This window comes from Amblyraja radiata, chromosome 24 (assembly GCF_010909765.2).
Source record: "Amblyraja radiata isolate CabotCenter1 chromosome 24, sAmbRad1.1.pri, whole genome shotgun sequence".
Lineage (NCBI taxonomy): Eukaryota > Metazoa > Chordata > Chondrichthyes > Rajiformes > Rajidae > Amblyraja > Amblyraja radiata.
In genome coordinates this window covers 16,550,546-16,571,305 of record NC_045979.1, presented here as the reverse complement: position 1 = coordinate 16,571,305, position 20,760 = coordinate 16,550,546, and the positions used below count along the sequence as shown (strand labels likewise).

Genomic DNA, 20,760 nt, shown 5'->3' with positions numbered 1-20,760 from the left:
CAGACTTGCATCTACTGTAGTTACGAGGCATGCCCCAGGATAATAAATACGTTCTACAGAATGGAGTGCTTGTAACATAGGATTTTACTTGGTTGCCCAGTTGAGCATGTACCAGATAGGATGTGTATAGCCTGACCTACTCCCACTGAAGAATTTCAGAATTCCATTTGATGATTGCTATATCAGAAAAAAAGAGATTCCCTTGAGAATTTACTTGACTACTTGTTTTAGACTGTGTTCCTAATTCGAAAAGCCAGGTAGTCGAAAATCTACTTACAAATATAGTGCTGTGCCTGAAAAGCAACAAGGTTTGGTTTCTCTGTCATCTTCCTGACGCATTGCAGAAATTTGTGTCTGCTTGGGTGTGGCTGCTGAAGTTCGAGAGTATCCAGTGTTAGAATCAGTTCCAGTATGTTTAACTCTTCTCTCTAGGAGTCTGGAAGTCATGATGCATCTCTGTACATCTGCATGTTATGGTGCATTTGCTGTCGTGCATGCACTTCTGGTCTCCCCATTGATTCAGATTCAGATTCAGATTCAATTTTAATTGTCATTGTCAGTGTACAGTACAGAGACAACGAAATGCATTTAGCATCTCCCTGGAAGAGCGACATAGCAAATGATTTGAATAAATAATAATAAGTGTCCGGGGGAGGGGGGTCATTGGCAGTCACCGAGGTACGTTGTTGAGTAGAGTGACAGCCGCCGGGAAGAAGCTGTTCCTGGACCTGCTGGTTCGGCAACGGAGAGACCTGTAGCGCCTCCCGGATGGTAGGAGGGTAAACAGTCCATGGTTGGGGTGAGAGCAGTCCTTGGCGATGCTGAGCGCCCTCCGCAGACAACGCTTGCTTTGGACAGACTCAATGGAGGGGAGCGAGGAACCGGTGATGCGTTGGGCAATTTTCACCACCCTTTGCAATGCCTTCCGGTCGGAGACAGAGCAGTTGCCGTACCATACTGTGATACAGTTGGTAAGGATGCTCTCGATGGTGCAACGGTAGAAGTTCACCAGGATCTGAGGAGACAGATGGACCTTCTTCAGTCTCCTCAGGAAGGATGTGGAGGCTTTGGAGAGCGTGAAGAAGATGTTTACCAGAATATTGCCTGCATTAGGTGGTATTAGCTACGAGAAGAGGTTGGATTGTTTTCTCTGGAACTCTTAAGGATTTGCTGTGAAATGATAGAAATATGTAAAATTATGAGAGGCATGAGAAGTAAACAGTCCGCACCTTTTTCCAAAGGTGCAAAGACCAAAGACTAGAAGGCATAGCTTTCAGGTGAAATGGGAAGTTTAGAGGAGATATGCAGGATAGCTTTTTTACACAGAGGGGCCTAGAACGCGCTGTTGGTGGTAGTGTAGAGAAATATGATAGTGGCGTTTAAGAAACTTTCAGACGGACACATGGATATGCATAGAATGGAGGGATAAGGATCATGTACAAGCAGGTGATATTAGTTCAGTTTAGTTTAGATATACAGCGTGGATACAGGGCCATCGGGCCCACTCTGCCAACCAACAATCGCCCGTACACTACTATCCTACACACTAGGAACAATTTACATATGCTAATTAACCTAGAAAACCCACATATCTTTGGAATGTGTGAGAAAACCGGAGCACCCAGAGAAAATCCACACGATCACCTGGAGAACGTACAAACTCCGTACAGACAGTACGCGTAGTCAGGATCGAACCTCAGTCTCTGGCGCTATAAGGCAGCAACTCTACCGCTGCACTACTGTGCCGCCCTTATCTCGGTATTATGTTTGGCACAGATGTTATGGGCTGAAGGGCCTGTTCCTGTGCTGTACTGGTCTATGTTCTATATTCTATAAAAACCCAGGCATAAACTTCATGTGACCTACGATTTCTGAACTGATGAATGACAATAGACAATAGGTGCAGGAGTAGGCCATTCGGCCCTTCGACCATTCACTGTGATCATGGCTGATCATCCACAATCAGTACCCTGTTCCTGCCTTCTCCCCATATCCCTTGACTCCACTATCTTTAAGAGCTCTACCCAACTCTCTCTTGAAAGCATCCAGAGAATCGGCCTCCACTGCCTTTTGGGACAGACAATTCCACAGATTCACAACTTTCTGGGTGAAAAGGTTTTCCCTCATCACTGTTCTAAATGGCCTACCCCTTATTCTTAAACTGTGGCCCCTGGTTCTGGACTCCCCCAACATCGGGAACATGTTTCCTGCCTCTAACGTGTGGTATTGTGTGTGGCTTTGAGGCCCATTAGTTTAGACTGCCCCCACGGAAGGTGCTTCTTAAAGGATGCCACGTATGTGCTTTTGCTATCAAACATCTCACCTTTTTCTGCATCATCCTTTGTGCAAAGCATGCTTTCTTACAATGTCCAGAGTTTGGCACAGGACAGACTCAATGGAGGGGACTCTACCTTCATGGTTTCTTTTTGGAAGATTCCCGAGAAGAAACGAAATAAGGGAGTTATGTGGAACAAATAGAAGATCGCAAGACTGAAGCGTGGAAAAGATCAGCAGGTCTATCACATCTGCTGCAGTGTTACTTATTCACAAGTTAGTTCCCACCTGCTCCTGTCACCATTCATCAATCTTCTGCAAGAACCAAAAGAAAACATTTGCTGAAACCACTTGTCCTAATTGTAGTTTTCTTTTTAAGGAATACTCGTGCTATTCTTAAAGGATGAGTTTCTGAAGAATGTTTGATTCTGCATAATATGCAAGGATTGGGGCATTAACATCTCAATAAGCAATCTAACTTGTAAAAAAGGACATCTGATGAATTATTCCTAACTGTTCAGTATCTTTGGAGAAAGTTTAAATTAACTCGCCTTTGGAATACTGAGCATAGAGTCCAAACGTTATCATTCATTATCTGAGCCATATCAATTCTAACAGGTTGGTTGCATAAAACTGAGTAGAATATGGGTAACTCCTACCAATCAATGCTGCTGATAAATAACACTGTCTATAGAATACAGGGGCGGCATGGTGATGCAGAGGTAGAGTTGCTGCCTGACACCGCCAGACTAGGTTTGATCCTGACTACGGGTGCTGGCTGTACGGAGTTTGTACGTCCTCCCCAAGACCTGCATGGGTTTTCTCCGGGTGCTCCGGTTTCCTCCCACATTCCAAAGACGGACAGGTTTGTAGACTAATTGGCTTGATATGATTGTAAATTGTCCCTAGTGTGCGTAGGATAGTGCTAGTGTACGAGGATCGCTGGTTGGCGCAGATTTGGTGGGCCGAACGCCTGCTTCCGTGCTGTATCTCGAAACTCAACTAACAACTCAATATATATACTGCATTTATTCATATATATCTACTTTTGTATATCTCTATAGTCTTTGGCATCTCCCAGCGCCAGAGACCTAGGTTTGATCATGACCCCAGGTGATAGAAACATAGAAACATAGAAATTAGGTGCAGGAGTAGGCCATTCGGCCCTTCGAGCCTGCACCGCCATTCAATATGATCATGGCTGATCATCCAACTCAGTATCCCGTACCTGCCTTCTCTCCATACCCTCTGATCCCCTTAGCCACAAGGGCCACATCTAACTCCCTCTTAAATATAGCCAATGAACTGGCCTCGACTACCCTCTGTGGCAGAGAGTTCCAGAGATTCACCACTCTCTGTGTGAAAAAAGTTCTTCTCATCTCGGTTTTAAAGGATTTCCGACTTATCCTTAAGCTGTGACTCCTTGTCCTGGACTTCCCCAACATCGGGAGCAATCTTCCTGCATCTAGCCTGTCCAACCCCTTAAGAATTTTGTAAGTTTCTATAAGATCCCCTCTCAATCTCCTAAATTCTAGAGAGTATAAACCAAGTCTATCCAGTCTTTCTTCATAAGACAGTCCTGACATCCCAGGAATCAGTCTGGCGAACCTTCTCTGCACTCCCTCTATGGCAATAATGTCCTTCCTCAGATTTGGAGACCAAAACTGTACGCAATGCTCCAGGTGTGGTCTCACCAAGACCCTGTACAACTGCAGTAGAACCTCCCTGTTCCTATACTCAAATCCTTTTGCTATGAAAGCTAACATACCATTCGCTTTCTTCACTGCCTGCTGCACCTGCATGCCTACTTTCAATGACTGGTGTACCATGACACCCAGGTCTCGCTGCATCTCCCCTTTTCCTAGTCAGCCACCATTTAGATAATAGTCAGCTTTCCTGTTTTTGCCACCAAAATGGATAACCTCACATTTATCCACATTACACTGCATCTGCCAAACATTTGCCCACTCACTCAGCCTATCCAAGTCACCTTGCAGTCTCCTAGCATCCTCCTCACAGCTAACACTGCCCCCCAGCTTAGTGTCATCCGCAAACTTGGAGATATTGCCTTCAATTCCCTCATCCAGATCATTAATATATATTGTAAATAGCTGGGGTCCCAGCACTGAGCCTTGCGGTACCCCACTAGTCACTGCCTGCCATTGTGAAAAGGACCCGTTTACTCCTACTCTTTGCTTCCTGTTTGCCAGCCAGTTCTCTATCCACATCAATACTGAACCCCCAATGCCGTGTGCTTTAAGTTTGCATGCTAATCTCTTATGTGCGACCTTGTCGAAAGCCTTCTGGAAGTCCAGATACACCACATCCACTGGTTCTCCCCTATCCACGCTACTAGTTACATCCTCGAAAAATTCTATAAGATTCGTCAGACATGATTTACATTTTGTAAATCCATGCTGACTTTGTCCAATGATTTCACCACTTTCCAAATGTGCTGCTATCCCATCTTTAATAACTGACTCTAGCAGTTTCCCCACAACCGATGTTAGACTAACTGGTCTGTAATTCCCCGTTTTCTCTCTCCCTCCCTTCTTAAAAAGTGGGGTTACGTTTGCTACCCACCAATCCTCAGGATCCTGATGTCAGCGTGGAGTTTGCACATTCTTCCTGTGACCGGGTGCTCCAGTTTCCTCCCACATACAAAAGACGTGCGGGTTTGTATGTCAATTGGCCCTCTGTAATATTGTCCCTGGGGAGTGGGTCGGCAAGTGGGATAACATAGAACTAGTGTGAACGGGTGATTGATGGCAGTCGCGGACTCTGTGGGTGGATGGTCCTGTTTCTTTCCCGTATCTCTACATGAAACTGAACATTTGTTGAGGCTCAGTATCTTCCATGCAACCTTCCAACCTCTGTCAGCCTTTTCCTTTTGCAATTTGTAGGCCTTAATATTCTGCAGTGGCTTAATATTTCTCACACCCTAATTTTATAAACTCACAGGTGTTCATGATGCCTGGAGTCGATCCAAAATGTCTTAATGAGATTCCCGGGGATTTATGTCAATCAGGTATAAAATGTGTTAATTTCACATCTGTTTGGTTTCCATCCCAATCTGTAAATCCATGCTTTGTTGCCAGGGCTCACTGCTGTAAGTTATTGGAGAGCAGACAGTTTTACTGGGATGAAGTCCCAGGTTAGATTCAATAAACACAGGAGATCAAACAGGGAAATATTCAGAGGAAAACAGCCAAAAGCAACAAAGCATATTTTAATCAAATTTTTCAGTGCTGACGAAAAATGGATAATAATGATTAAGATTTCGATGACAGGTGAGAGCTGAATTAGAAAAGGATTTTCTGGAAGATCAGCAATATTTGCTGAAAGAGCAGGTTAAAAATGAAAACAAAAAACAAGAAACATCTGCCTAGCTAGTCAAATATAAATCTTAGGCAAGATGTTATTTAAAGTCAACAAGGATGGCACGGTGGCATAGCCACAGAGCTGCTGCCTTAAAGGGCCTTTTCACGGGGCGAGTTGACGCAAGATGTCACCAGAGTGAAGAGGTCGTGGTCCAGCACGAGTCTCGCACGATATAACGGCAGTAGATAAAGAGTTCCCACGGTACTCGGCATTTATGTTATTCGTGCGAGTGACTTGGCCGTTTCCCGAGCTGTCGCGTTAAATCTTGAATGAACATCGTGAACTACACGTGACACAAATGATGTAACTTTTTTTTTCACACACTATATATATCCTCCCTTGGTTGAATCGGCTCAAATGTCTTCTGTATTATGGCAAGAAAGTAAATTGCAACGTAGCCATCAAAATGTTTGCAACTGGATTTTAAATGAATGGGAAACTTTTAAATGGAGGAAAATAGTTTTTATAAATTAATAACTTTTGTATGGCGATCATTTAAATGTCTAAACTATGGTTTATCCCAGGCGCTATTCATAAAGACGAAGCTTGCACATATGCATATAAAAATCTTACATGTGCACACATTTACCAGTCAACTTTTCAATTCGTGAATTCGTTTTACTTTTATAACGGGAGTGCCTTTATTAATCTATCCAGTAGTAACCACAGATGCTGTGATTCCAGTACTTGCTTTGATTTGTAATGCTTCAAACCTAACTTACTGGCCGAATTGCACTTTATGATCTTCCAAGGTGGTGAAAGGCGCCACGTAAATGCAAGTTCATTGGCAGTATATGGGCAGAGAGACCCATTGGCAGGAATGTGCAAGTTTACTCGGAGCTTGCATTAAAAACGTGGACGTGAATGCAAAAACGATGTGAAGGAAGGACATGACCTTTTACAGAGAGGGTGTTTACTGCTGCCTCGCAGATGATCCATCCCTGCACCGTGATCTGCTCCGATCAGACTAGGGGGGTAGGGAGGTGGCAATAGGGCCTCTGTCTCCAAATGGGACAGAGCAGCAAGAAAGTGCCTGACCTGCAGAGTCACAAGGAGGAAGAGCAGGGCGCAGCAGCACAAGCAGTGCAACCAGAGGCATCTCCTGCCGCTGCTGCCGCTGCTGCCACTGCTGCTGCTGCTGCTGTTGTTGTTGTTGTTGTTGTTGTTGTTGTTGCCGCGGCGCCGCTGCTGCTGCTGCCCCCGCGCCCACGGCTCCTCCATCTCGCTACAGTAACAAAGGGGGCATGGTCCCGCCCACCTCGCCCGCTCCCATTGGCCCGCCCGCTCCCTCCCCGACCCCTCCCTTTGTGACGTCGTCGCCGCCTGCCTGCGAATGGTCGCCTCCGCTGTCAATCAACCGTCCCCCCCCCTTCTCCCCACGTGACCCTTTCGGTGGACCACCCACCCTCTGAGCTCCTTCTGGCTTGCTAGATGGGTCCCTATTTGCTCAGCCGCTTGCACGCCAAGCCCACATCTGGCAAGCGTGCCAGGCATGCACAGGGGTCGGAAGAGCAAGACAGTTATCTGCATTAATTGAGAATTCTAACCATATTTGTGCAAAGTCATGAAGTAATTGGGCACGGAAGCAAGCCCTTCGGCCCAACTTGCCCACGCCAACTAGGGTTGACAACTTTCTCACTCCTAAATAAGGGTCAAAGGGTCAAAATAAGGGACAAATTTGCCGACGGCAATTCGTTGACCGAGCCGGTGGGCCAGCTGAGGAGTTTTGGCCCGGGCACCGGAGAATATTCGGCACCCCATCCAACTCATGAACCGATGATCGGCCATGAGAAGGAGGGCTGGAGGTGTCGGCGGTAAGCGAAAGTCTAAAGGTCGAACAGCTGGCCAGGCTGCCGAACCTTGCTCACCCTCTCCCTGCTCCAAGGAGCCCACAGGCAGTGTTATCTGTGGCATCTCCTGTTGCCTCTCCACCTGTCTCTCTTGCTGCGTCTCCTCCTCATTCTCCTGCATGGCAAAAACATCTCTGACCCGCTTTACCCCCTTCCTTTGAGATTTTCTGGGAGCCATCTCTGCAAGTGTTCCTGTTAAAAAGATTATCCAACAATGACAATTAGGTGGGACGTCCTCGAAGGACACATGTTCCCATGTGTCCTTTTGAGACCACCTTTTTTAGTCACCCTCTGTCCCCTCTGTCCAGCTTCCGGGTTTACCGTTCGCAGGAGTTCCCACGCGCTATATCTCTAAAATCTGAAGTTATGTAATGTCTAAAGGAACTGCAGACGCTGGTTAATGCTGGTTAATATGCACAGTAGGACACAAAATGTTGGTGTAACTCAGCAGGTAAGTCAGATCTGGGAAGAAAAGCATAAAAAGCTGGAGTAAGTCAGCGGGTCAGGCATCATCTCTGGAGAAAAAGAATAGGTGACGATTCGAATCGGAGCCCTTCTTCAGACATCCTAATCGGAATTGAGTCTGAAGATGTGTCTCGTCCCGAAACATCAGCTTTTTTTCTCCAGAGATGCTGCTTGACTCGCTGAGTTACTCCAGCTTTTTGTGTCTGTCTTCGGTTTAAACCAGCATGTGCAGTTCACTCCTTACACGGGTCTCTGCACAACATTGATTGGTAGCGTTCCGGACCCCTGGACCCGAGGACTCCGACCTGTATCTCTCAAAGAAGTACATGTGAAAAATATCTCACGGACCATAAAAATGCGTAACCTTTCAGTAAAGTCCCTTTTAAAGTCCCTTTTAAAGATTATAGTTATTTTCTTGAATCTCATTAACATAACTCACGAATAAGTTGATGTCCATATGCGGATGTAAATCTTTATTTTTATTTATTTTTTAAATTCAATCCCACTGAAGATAATATGTAATCACCTTCTGTCCCCTCTGTCCAGCTTCCGGGTTCACCGTTCGCAGGAGTTCCCACGGTACCCGCAAGAGTTATTACGGATATCGCACGGATATCGCACTGGCCACTACGTTCATATAATGTTGCAATACTCAACCACAAGTGTACAAGTCACTCTTGGAGAAATTCAAATTTTCTTTAATTTTCTCCCGAGTGACCAAGTTACACGATGACCTGCCGTTAGCGCTACGGTGGTCCACGGTGGTCCACGAATGCCGCACTGTTATCGCACGAGGTTCCCACGATGTTGAACTCTGGTTAACTCTTGCGTCAAGTCGCCCCGTGTAAAGGTGCCATTACAGTGCCAGAGACCCGGGTTTCATCCTGACCGCGGGTGCTGTCGTATAGAGTTCGTACATTCTCCCTGTAACCGCATGGATTTGCTCCTGGTATTCCGTCTTCGTCCCACACTCCAAAGACACACTAATTTGTAGGTTAATTTTCTGGGGTAAAAATTGTAAATTATCCCTCTTGGGTAGGATTGTGTTAGTGTACGGGATGATTGCTGGTCTGCCTGGGCTCAGTGGGCCGACGGGCCAGTTTCCATGCTGTATCTAAAGCCTAAAGACTAAAATATACCTAGAACTGTAATACACAGGGAAAAGTCCTTCAGCCCATCATGTCTGCTCTGGCTATGATGCCAATCTAACTGATCATATCTGACTGCGTAAGGCTCAAACCCATCTATTCCTTGCCAGTTCATGTGCCAGTCTAAATGCTTCTTAAACATTGTTAATGTACCTGCTCCTACCACCCCCCCCCTAACAGTGAGATTCAAGTATCTACCACTTTTTGTCTTAAAAAAACTCGCTTCATGCATCTCCTTTACGCATCGCCCTTAAACCTGCTTTCCCCTGCTTATTGATTCTGCTGGTCATACAACATGGAAACAGGTCATTCGGCCCAACTTGCCCACACCAACCAACATGTCCCATCTACACTAGACCCACCTACCGGCATTTGGTCCACATCCATCTAAACCTGTCGTAACCATGTACCTGTTTAAATGTTTCTTAAACTGCCTCCACTATCTCCTCCGGCAGCTCGTTCCATACACCCACTACCCTATGTGTGAAAAAGTTACGCCTCAGGTTCCTGTTAAAATTTTCCCCCCCTCACGGGGTCAGAGGGAGCATGGAAAAATTCTGTACAGACAGCACCCGTAGTCAGTATCTAACCCGGGTCTCCGAAGCAGTAATGGGCCTGTCCCACTTGGCGATTTTTTAGGCAACTGCCGGCGACTGTCATAGTCGTAGCTGGTCGCCGAAAAACCGGCGACAACCTACGTCATCCTGGCGACAACCTACGACAGCACCTACGTCAAGCTATGCTCATTGGCGTCAAACTCGCTGTCGGTGAAAAATGTTCAACATGTTGAAAATTTAGCGGCGATCAGAAAGACGCGACGCCATTTTGCGCAACTGGGGAGACTACTCCTGGCAAACACCGGTGAACATGTGGCGACAAACTAGTCGCCTGTAGTTGCCTAAAAAATCCCCTAAGTGGGACAGGCCCATTAGGCAGCAACTCTATTGCTGCGCCTCTGCGCTGCCCTCAATAATAAAACTCAATTAAGTGTGTGACGTTGGACCTACCCCATAAAAGCCATGCCAAATAAGTCTCTGCTATTCTGTATATGAGTGAATTCTGTCCCAAAAAATCTTCTCCAATAATATCCATATCACTGTCAAGGGCTCAGTGGTGATAATGTGGTGTTAACAAATTTGATATTGTTTCATGGTTGATGGCAACAGGTATTGAAATTAATACTTCAAGTTGTTAGGCTTGAAATGAAGAGAGAGAAGACTCGGTGAATCATGGCAAACCAATCTGTGGTGTTTCAAGACTATCTTACAGGTGTGGAGTAAATCTGTAACAGTAGAAATGTTATATAATTTCCACAAAAACATTGAAGTATTAGAAAAGAATGAAATAATTTTAAAATTCACTGCAAATGAGGTACATGATGCGATGATAAATTGTAAATTACATTGTTTTAAATAATGGAAAACAGACCATTGACCCAGAAATTCAATCAAGTCTCAAGATATTTATGCCCTCTGCATGATTGAATTTCCAAGAAGCGAAAAAGGACTTCAAGGAAGAATGTTATACTTACTAAATTGGTCACAAAATTGTTAAATCATTCCAGACTTCTCTGTGCTCTGTATATCTCGCTCATAAAGTAACAGAGGTAGCAAGGCATGCATTGGCATTATAGGTCACCTATTCTGCTATTATTTCAGGAAGTCTTATTGAGTCGTACAGCATGAAAACAGGCCCAACTTGCTCATGCCGACCAAGATGCCCCATCTACACTTGGCCTGCCTGCCCATGTTTGGCCCATATGCCATCTAAACCTTTCTGATCCATGTATCTGTCAAAATATCTTTTAAATGTTGTTATAGTACCTGCCTCAACTATCTCCTCTCGCAGCTTGTTCAAGATACACAACACCCTTAGTGTGGAAAAAGTTGCCCCTTAGGTCCATGTTAAATTTTTCCCCTTCTATCTTAAACGTATGTCCTCTGGTTCTTGATTCCCTACTCAAGATAAAAGATTTACCCTATCTAATCCCTTCATGATCTTATACACCTCTAAAAAATCACCCCATCCTCCTGCGCTCCAAGGAATAAAGTCCTAGTCTGCTCAACCTATAGCACAGGACTTCGACTCCTGGCAACATCCTCGTAATTCTTGTCTGCATTCTTTGTCTGAGTCCATAATGGTCCATAGTTGGCTGGGGAAAGTGTGATAATGAGAGGGATCCAAAGATGCGAACCGTGGAACTAGTAGGAAAACTAGTGTGTGGGAGCGGGAGAGGAAATGCCGGAGTTATTTAAAATTAGAGAAATCAATGTTCATACTGCTGGGTTATGTGACCCCCCCCCCCCCCCCCCCACCCACCTCCCCCCCCCCCCCCCCCCTTCACCTCTGTCTTTCAGTCTGAAGAAGGGTTTCAAAAGGTTCAAGCCAGCATCTGCATTCCCTTCTCACACGTGTTAACAATATTTGCAGTCGTTCAGCCCACACCCTTTGGAACATTTGCACATTTTAATGGAATAATACCTTTTAATCTAGTGTTTTTAGGAGAGAATTTTTTTTATTTTTGCAAATTCCAACACACAAACCATTCCTTAGTTTATAGTTTCTACGTGCATATTTTTATGAAAATGATGAGGAATTATCCAACTCATAAATCTGCTAATGGGTCAGTGCTACTTTTCAAATGTCCAACACAGTGTTATCATCACACAGTTTCGATTATAGGCTGTTCTTATGTTCCAGGGCAAGATTTTATTCAAGGCAGACCTCCAACTTTAAGAGTAAAACTAAATGGGTGGCACGGTGGTGCAGAAGTAGACCTGCTGCCTCACAGCACCATAAACCTGGGTTCAATCCTGACTCTGGGTGCTGTCTGTACAGAGTTTGTATGTTCTCGTGAGTTTTCCCCGGGTGCTCCGGTTTTCTCCAACCATACAGGTTTGTAGGTTAATTGGCTTCTGTAAAAATTATTAATTGTCCCCAGTGTGTAGGATAGTGTTAGTGTACGGGGGTGATTGCTGGTTGGTGTGGACTCGGTGGGCCGAAGGGCCTGTTTCCGCACTGTATCTCTAAACTAAACTAAACTAAATCCATCTTTGCTTTACGCTGCTCATTTAAATTATTTTTAATGTTTCAATCTTGCTTTAATTCTACCCATAAGATTTTCAATTTGCCAATTCTCAGCTTTTCAGAACCGTGAGCAAAGCCAAGAATTTTTGTATTATCTCTGGTGTCTTTGAATTTTGATACAATTTGAGTGCCTTTCTAGACCAGTTCTGAGGTGGTGAATCTGTGGAATTCATCATCACAGATGGGTGGGGAGGCCAAGTCATTCGAAAATTTTAAAGCAGAGATTGACAGGTTCTTGTGACATAATTATAATAGTATAATATTCTCTGTTTAGTTTCCTGTAGTTCAGGGGTACAGCATGGAAACAGCCCATTCGGCCCAACGTGTCCGCACCGACCAGCGATCTTCACAAATTACAATATCCTACACACACTAGGGATAATTTACACTTGCACCAAGCCAATCAACCTGCAAACCTGCATGTCTTTGGAGTGTGGGAGGAAACCAAAGATCTTGGAGAAAACCCAGGTGGTCAAGGGGAGAATGTGCAAACTCCATACAGACAGCACCCGTAGTCGAGGCAACAACTCTACCGCTGCACCACCGTGCCGCTCTCTGTTTGTATCACCATGGTAATAATGTTAATGTGCATATATTGGGGCGGCACAGTGATGCAGTGGTAGAGTTGCTGCCTTACCGAGCCAGAAACCCAGCTTCGATCCTGACTATACATGCTGTCTGTATGGAGTTTGCATGTTCTCCTCGTGACCTCTGTGGGTTTTCTCCAGGTGCTCCACTTTCCTCCCACGCTCCCAAGACATACAGGTTTGTAGGGTAATTGGCCTGTTAAACTTGTTAAGTGTCCCTAACTTAGTGTTAGTGCGCGGGGATCACTGGTCGGCTCAGACTCGGTGGGCCGATGGGTCAGTTTCTGCGCAGTATCTCTAAACTAAACGAAGCGAAGCTGATTTCTGAGAAATTATCTTCGGAAATTCTGAGCTGCATGCTGTAAAAATTGTTCACGCTTAGACTGACCTTTGGGGTTCCAAATTCATCATCGTTTATAGCTTGCTTTCCACTCCCTGACTATGAGAGTTTTCAGTGATCTCGATCATTATGATAACTTGTACTGTCCTAGACAGCTGTCACCTCAATGAAGAATATAACTGCTTGCTTCCTTGTTTGGAATCTATTCACTGTTGCCTCATTTAAAAAAAAAAAAGCACTTGACAGGTGGAACTCAATTATATCTCTAATCTATTCAGAAATATACACTTTAGGAGATCGTATAGTTGATCTTTAGGATTCCTTCAAGGTTTATTGGGTTTTATGCTGGCAATGACATTAGCTTTTTTTCACCACATGTTTAGTTTTTAGTTTAGAGATACAACATGAAAACAGGCCCTTCGGCCCACTGAGTCCATGCCGAACACTGATCACCCATTCTCATTAGTTCTACATTATCCCAAGTTCTCATCCACTTCCTACACACTAGGGGCAATTTTACAGAGGCCATTTAACCTATAAATCCGCATGTCTTTGGGATGCGGGAGGAAACCAGAGCACCCGGTGAAAACCCATGTGGCCAAAGGGAGAATGTACAAACTCCATACAGACAGCATCCGAGGTCAGGATCAAACCCAGATCTCTGGAGCTGGGAGGCAACAGCTCTACCTGCTGTACCACTGTGCCACCTGTTTCTGAGCTTTTTTTATTTCTCGACATTTTGACTAAAATTGTTGGATTCACCATCATTGTGATGCTGAGCTTGTGACAACTTCTGAGAATAAATAGTTTTGTCGAGCATCCTTGCCTGTCTTGAACACTTTAATATTTGTGTCAATCTCATTATCAGAGATGGGCTTATTTAAATTGGAGTTGACAAGCAGATGTAATAAATTGTTCATGAATTAGGTTTCTGATTATGTCTGTGTATTGCTTGCTGGTGTATCTGTAGAGACTGTACAGTACTTTCACAATGAAATTCACTTTCACAAGATAATGTCTTTTTTGGTGTCTTTGCCAGAGGTAAACAGCCAAACTGTTTTTTGCTGTAAAATAGTGTCAAATGTCACAAGCGGGCAACTAAACTTCAGATTTTTCACGTTAAAATGTTTTCATGTTAAATTAAAGGTCAAATTTGAAATAATAATAATAAGGAACTGTAGATGCTGGTTTACTCCAAAGATAGACACAAAATACTGGAGTAACTCAGCGGGTCAGGCAGCATCTCTGGAGAAAATGGATAGTTTAGATACAGTGCACAAACAGGCCCACCTGAGTCCACAGTGACCAGCAATCACCATACAGTAGCATTATCCTACATTCCAGGACAATTTTACTGAAGCCAAATAACCAAAAAATGTAAATCTTTGGAATGTCAGAGGAAACCGGAGCACCCGGAGAAAACCCATGCGGTCAAGGGAAGAATGTACAAACTCCATACAGGCAGCACCTGCAGTCAGGATCGAACCTGGGCCTCTGTTTTTTTCAGAAGCCTTGCATTGTAGTTGTTGCTGCTTCCTCCTTTGTTCTTGTGTTGTCACATCAACACTACCCATTTTGAGAGAAAAACATTTAACACTGAAAGAAACTACTGAGGCGATTCCTGGCAATGATTTGTTTTTTTGTCTGACATTGTCATGAATATGGAGCCATACCTAACGGTATGAAGGAAACACAAAGCAATATTTGTACTCAAGGAGTTTGCAAAATACAAGTCAAATTCAACATCAAATTCCAACTTATTTTTAAGTGCAATAAATTACATCTCACTAATACATGGAATTTTTGGTCTTGGTTTATTTATGTCATGTTTACTAAGGTATAGTGAGAAGCTTTGTTTTATATGCTATCCGAATAAATCCAATACAAATACAATCAAACCAAACTCGAGTACAAGTAGGGCGGCACAGTGGCAGTAAATTTATTGCCTTACAGTGCGAGAGAGCCGGGCTCGATCCTGATTACGGGTGCATTATTTTTGGAATTTGTACTTCTCCTGTGCCCACGTGGGTTCTCTCCAGGTGCTCCAGTTTCCTCCCACATTCCAAAGACGTGCAGTTTAGTGGGTTAATTGGCTTTGCTAAATTCATAAATTGTCTCTCGTGTGCAGGATAGTGCTAGTGCACAGGGTGATCGGTGGTCGGCGCCGACTCGGTGGGCCGAAGGGCTTGTTTCCATGCTGTATCTCTAAAGTCTAAAGTCTACAATAGACAGAGCAAAGGGGAAGATACAGAGTGCAGAATTGAGTTCTCAGCAGCGTAGTGGATCAGTTCCATGTACAAAGTCTCATGTCCGCAATGGGGTGGAGGTGAATCGGGCAGTGCCCTAGTTTATAGATGGACGGTCAACTCATTAGAAATTAAATAAATGAATTATGCATAGCCAGCAAAAGTCATTTATTTTGAATTTCAGAGCTGGCATGACAGAATTCTTACATATGGAGAACATTAAAATAGATAAGGGCTCAATGTGGAGAAATTAGCATAGTGATGGACACACGCTGTCAAAGGTGAGAAAGCAACAATATCTTGCCATGTCTTCATTATGATGAGAAATAGCGTTGGTGAATGGAATACACTCTATTTCAGGCATCCATTGTCAACCACAAGCACAGTGCAGCCACTGCTCATTTAGAAAAACCCTTTCTCCACTGTCTTGTTAAAGTGACTCAGAAATGACAAAATATGCACCAGGGTTGCTTTTTTAATATTTTTTCTGCGTCCCTGCATTAATAAAACAATAGGAAAATCAACAAGTAAAATTGCAGTTGAAGGTTATAATGATAATATTGATATCTATTGGCCATCACTTGAATATAGAGGGCATATTGTAGCACTGGTTTAAAGAGGATACAGAACGCAAAAATGTTGTAAACTGTGAAGAGGGTGGTAGAAATTTTCAGGAAGAGTTAAGCAGACATGAAATTGGCAGCTACATGGCAGATATGATTTAACGTATGATGTGCAAAGCAAGACGTATTGACAGGAGTGTGGGAGGAAACCAGAGCACCCATGGAAAACTCACGCAGTCAAGGGGAGAACATTCAAACTCCGTACAGACATCACCCGGGGTCAGGATCGAACCTGGGTCTCTGGCGCTGTTAGACAGCAAATCTGCACCTGCTCCACTGTGCCAACCTAGACAGAATAGCTTCTAAGTATAATTTTTCATGATATTTATCCAGATTAAATTCACTTTAAACTTGAGTTTGTGCCATTATTCAAACAGGCCTCTCATCGGTGATAACAGAGTGCCACAGCGCATGCAGCTGGTAGAGCTTCTACCTTACGGCGCCAGAGATCTTGGTTCGATCCTGACCTCGGGTGCTGTCCGTGTGGAGTTTGTACGTTTTACCTGTGACCACATGGGTTTCTTCCAACTGCTTGGTTTCCTCCTACATCCCCAAAATTTGTGGTTTTATTTGTTGATTGGCCTTTGTAAATCCCTCCCCCATCCCCCGTTCAAACTGTAAGTTTGTAAGTGATAGGAGCAGAAGTAGGCCATTCTTCCCATCAGGTCTACTCTGTCATACTATCATGGCTGATCTACCTTTCCCTCTCAACCCCATTCCCCTGCCTTCTCCCCATGGTGGTTGTGGATGAGAAAGTGGGATACAATTAAACTAGTGGACTCGGTGGGCCGAAGGGCCTGTTTCAAAACTAAACTAATTGGGGAAATTTAATATTTTAGGATTTAACTCATCTCAGACATCTCTGGGAAGAAAAGTTTGTCTTATCTTACTTCGAGATGTCTCAAGCCTGCATCATCTGAGGCCTCATGATTTACACCTTCTTCCGTGATTTTCCTGAGCACCTAGTTTTTGTAGGTTAATGGGTCTCTGTAAATTGTTCTTGGTATGTAGGGAGTGGATGAGCAAAGTTAGATAACATAGAACTAGTGTGAACGGGTGATCAATGGTGGGCATGGACTCAGTGGGCCGAAGGGCCTGTTTCCATGCTTCATCTCTAAACTAAGCTAAGCATAAGAGTATAGAACACATAAAGTCATTGGAGGGAGATTTAAGATAAAGAATGTGAAGCATTGATAATACTGTCCAGAATGGTATAAATATTTAACTTGCCCCAAGTATTGCCTGATCAAACAATGCTTAGACAGTTTGCCCTAGTTGTGAGGAGAGTCATGTATCATGCAAGGCATGCCATTCGTCATAATCAAAGGTGCTGAGAGTCCTTTAATTATTAATGATTTTCAATATTTCCTGAAGTTTGTTACAAACTGTAAAGGATGTCCCACAGGTAGTTAAAGACAGTGCAAACTCATTTTGAACCTCAGTTGAATGTAAATTTTTCAGCAAACACAAAATGTTATTCTAAACACAAGGCCGGCACGGTGGCACAGCTGCTAGCACCGCTGCCTCACAGCACCCGAGACCCTGGTTCTATTCCAACCTCGGGTGCTGTCTGTGTGGTGTTTGCACGTTCTCCCTGTGACCATGTGAGTTTCTTCCGGGTGCACCGGTTTCCTCCCGCATCCCAAAGATGTGCAGAGGTGTCTGGGTTAATTGGCCTCTGTAAATTGTCCCTAGTGTGCAGGGAGTGGACTCAGTGGGCCGAAGGGCCTGTTTTGATGCAGTACGTTTCAATCAATCAAATTCAAGTTATTATAAAAGTTATACATGTATCATATAAATAATTGGCTGAGGGGCTGGAAGACTGAGGAGGGACCTGACAGAAGCATATAAAATTGAGAGGCTTATATAAGATAGACATTCAGAACCTTTTTCCCCAGGATGGAAATATCAAAGACTAGAGAGGCTAGCTTTAAGGTGAGAAGGGCAAAGTTAAAAAGAGTTGTGCGGGGCATTTTGGCTAAGTTCATTATTGTCACGTTTAGCGAAATAAAGTGAAATGCTTTGTTTTACATGCTGTTCAATCAAATCAGTTTTTACACAAAGGGTGGTGTATACTTGGGATGCACTGCCAAGAGTAGTGGCGGAACCAGATGTGATTGTGGTATTTAAGAGGTTTTCGGATAGGCATATGTTTATGCAAGGAATGGAGGGATATGGATCATGTGCAGGCCGAGGAGATTAGTTTAATTTGGTTTCATGTTTGTCACGGACATTGTGGGCCGAAGGGCCTGTTCCTATGAGATACTGTGCCATTATTTTCTGTTCAATGAATAGGCATTGCTATATCACACACTGACTGTAAGTGAAATGGTAAAACAACAATGCAACAAATATGTGTAGGAAGGAACTGCAGATGCTGGGTTTATACCGAGGATAGACATCTCTGGAGAAAAGGAACTGGTGACGTTTCAGATCGGGACCCTTCTTCAGACTGAATGATAGAGAAGGCCCAAAACTGCTCCAAATTTTCCAAATGCTGTCCAACCAGTGTTGTACAAAGCCTCAGCATTACATCCCTGTTTTTATATCCAAGTCCTTTTGAAATAAATGCTAGCGACTTTAGAGATACAGCGTGAAAACATGCCCTTCTGCCCTGTGAGTCCTCGCAGACCAGAAATCACCCCGTACACTAACACTATCCTACACACAATTTTACTATTTTACCATAGCTAACCAGCCTCCGAACAGTGTGTCTTTGGGGTGTGGGAGGGTGAGAGAAGGTACAAACTCCGTATAGAAAGTACCTGTAGTCAGGATCGAACTCGGGTTTCTGGTGCTGTACCACTACACCACTGTGCTGCCCCATTGGTTTACTTTAGAGATGGAAACAGGCCCTTTGGCCCACCAAATCCACTGCATCCATTGACCACCCATTCACACTCATTCTACACTATCCCAATTTCTCTTAATAATGTCACATGAGGTGCACATTCTTAACCTGTTCAAAGTTCCAATGTTACAGCAAACTTTGCATTTTTCTTCTATTACTATTAATTTGGTGCATAAACTCTTGGCCTTTAAAATATGCCAACTAATTATCCAGTATTCCACCAAAAGGTTTTTTTGTGGAGTTTCAAGATGCGCAGGGAATAGATTTCATCTTTTCCAATTTGTACAGCAATTAAGATCGTACCGTGGGAGACTTCAGAATGTAGATTTACCTGGAGCAATTTCTCCTTTAGTTCCCTGACAGTCTTGTGGTTACCATCTGCAGAAAATAATCAATGTATTCTACCTGCTGAGCAATTCCACTATTCTGACATGCTCAAATACCAAATAGCTCACTTCACTACTAATTGATCCAACCCCTTCTGTGACAATCCATTTATTTTGTTCGTGCTTATACAATCTCTTGGCCTTTCACTTCATATTACCTGCCAATCTTCATCATTCCTGCCAGTCAGTCTTCCTGATATTCTTGGACTCTTCTTAGTGTCCTTTGGAATCCTCGGTTGAAAATAAATTTCTGTAACGTTTGTTTCCATTATTCATAGAACTGGGCGGCAAAGTAGCAAACTACTCAACCTCCTGTGCCTGGGGTGCAAATATCAAATTAACCCAAGCTCTCGTCTCATTCCTTGGATCCCTGTTATTTTCTTCTCTTCAAGTATTTATCCAAAACAACATTTTTAAAACGTACTGTAATGATAGGGAATGTACAACACAGCGTGAAGCTCTTCCACCCACCGCGTCCATGCTTGCCGAGAAAAGGGCTTCCCCATTTAATCACATCACACCAAGTCATTGGTCTTGCAGGTCATGGGTCTGCAGCTACACATACAGTACGAGCAGTTTGCAAAAGAGGGTTTCCACCATGACTGCTCATTCAGCAGTGAGTTGCAGACCTCTACATAGCCCAGACAGAACAATGAAATTCTTACTTGCGGCAGCACAACAGAATGTGTAAGCATAGTAAGCTGTAATAAACACACACACACACACACACACACACAGAGGAGACCCTCGGACTATCTTTGATCAGACTTTACTGGACTTTATCTTGCTCAAAATGTTATCCACGTTTTGCCCTTCATTATATATTTATGCACTGTGGATGGTTCGATTCTAAACAGTCTTTCCGCTGACTGATTAGCACGCTACAAAAACCTTTTGCTGTTCCTCGGTAGGCATGACAATGAACTAAACTCAAACTGAACAAACTCAACATATAAAAACGAACAAACAATAATGTGGGTAGACAAAAGTGCTGGAGAAACTCAGCGGGTGCTCCAGCACTTTTGTCTACCTTTGATTTCCCAGCATCTGCAGTTCCTTCTTAAACAATAATGTGGGCAAGGTACTAAACAAGTATTTTGCATCTGTTTTCACCAAGGAGAAGGACAGGGAGGACAGTGAGATCAATGTGGAGAATACCAATATGCAAGGACAATTTGAGATTAAGAGGAGGAGGTGTTCTTGAAGAGCATTAAGGTGGATGAATCCTGGTGGGCCTGATGGAACTTGGCCCTGGTTATTGACAGAGGCAAGAGAGGAGACTGCGAGATGCTTGAGGAAGATAACATTTGCATCTTCTCCAACCACAGGCAAAGTCCCAGAGGACTGGAGGGTATCTAATGTTGTTCCTTTATTTCAGCCGGGAAATAGAGTAAATCCAAGATATTATAGGCCAATGACCCTCCCATTAGTGGTAGGAAAGCTAGTGAAGATTCTTTGGGATAGGATTTACTCCCATTTGGAAGAGAATGGGTTAATTAGGAACAGTCATCAAGGTTTTGTA

General features: G+C 43.8%; 1 protein-coding gene and 1 long non-coding RNA gene across 4 annotated transcripts in view; both read left to right on the top strand.

The window, feature by feature from the left end:
* The window catches only part of grm4 (glutamate metabotropic receptor 4), an 844,630-nt gene that overhangs the window by 648,220 nt on the left and 175,650 nt on the right, over window positions 1-20,760 (top strand). The window lies entirely within an intron of this gene.
* Window positions 8,208-18,534, top strand: LOC116986797. The gene is made up of 3 exons (XR_004415572.1): window positions 8,208-8,218; window positions 10,413-10,416; window positions 18,467-18,534. It is a non-coding gene; the product is annotated as an uncharacterized LOC116986797 (long non-coding RNA).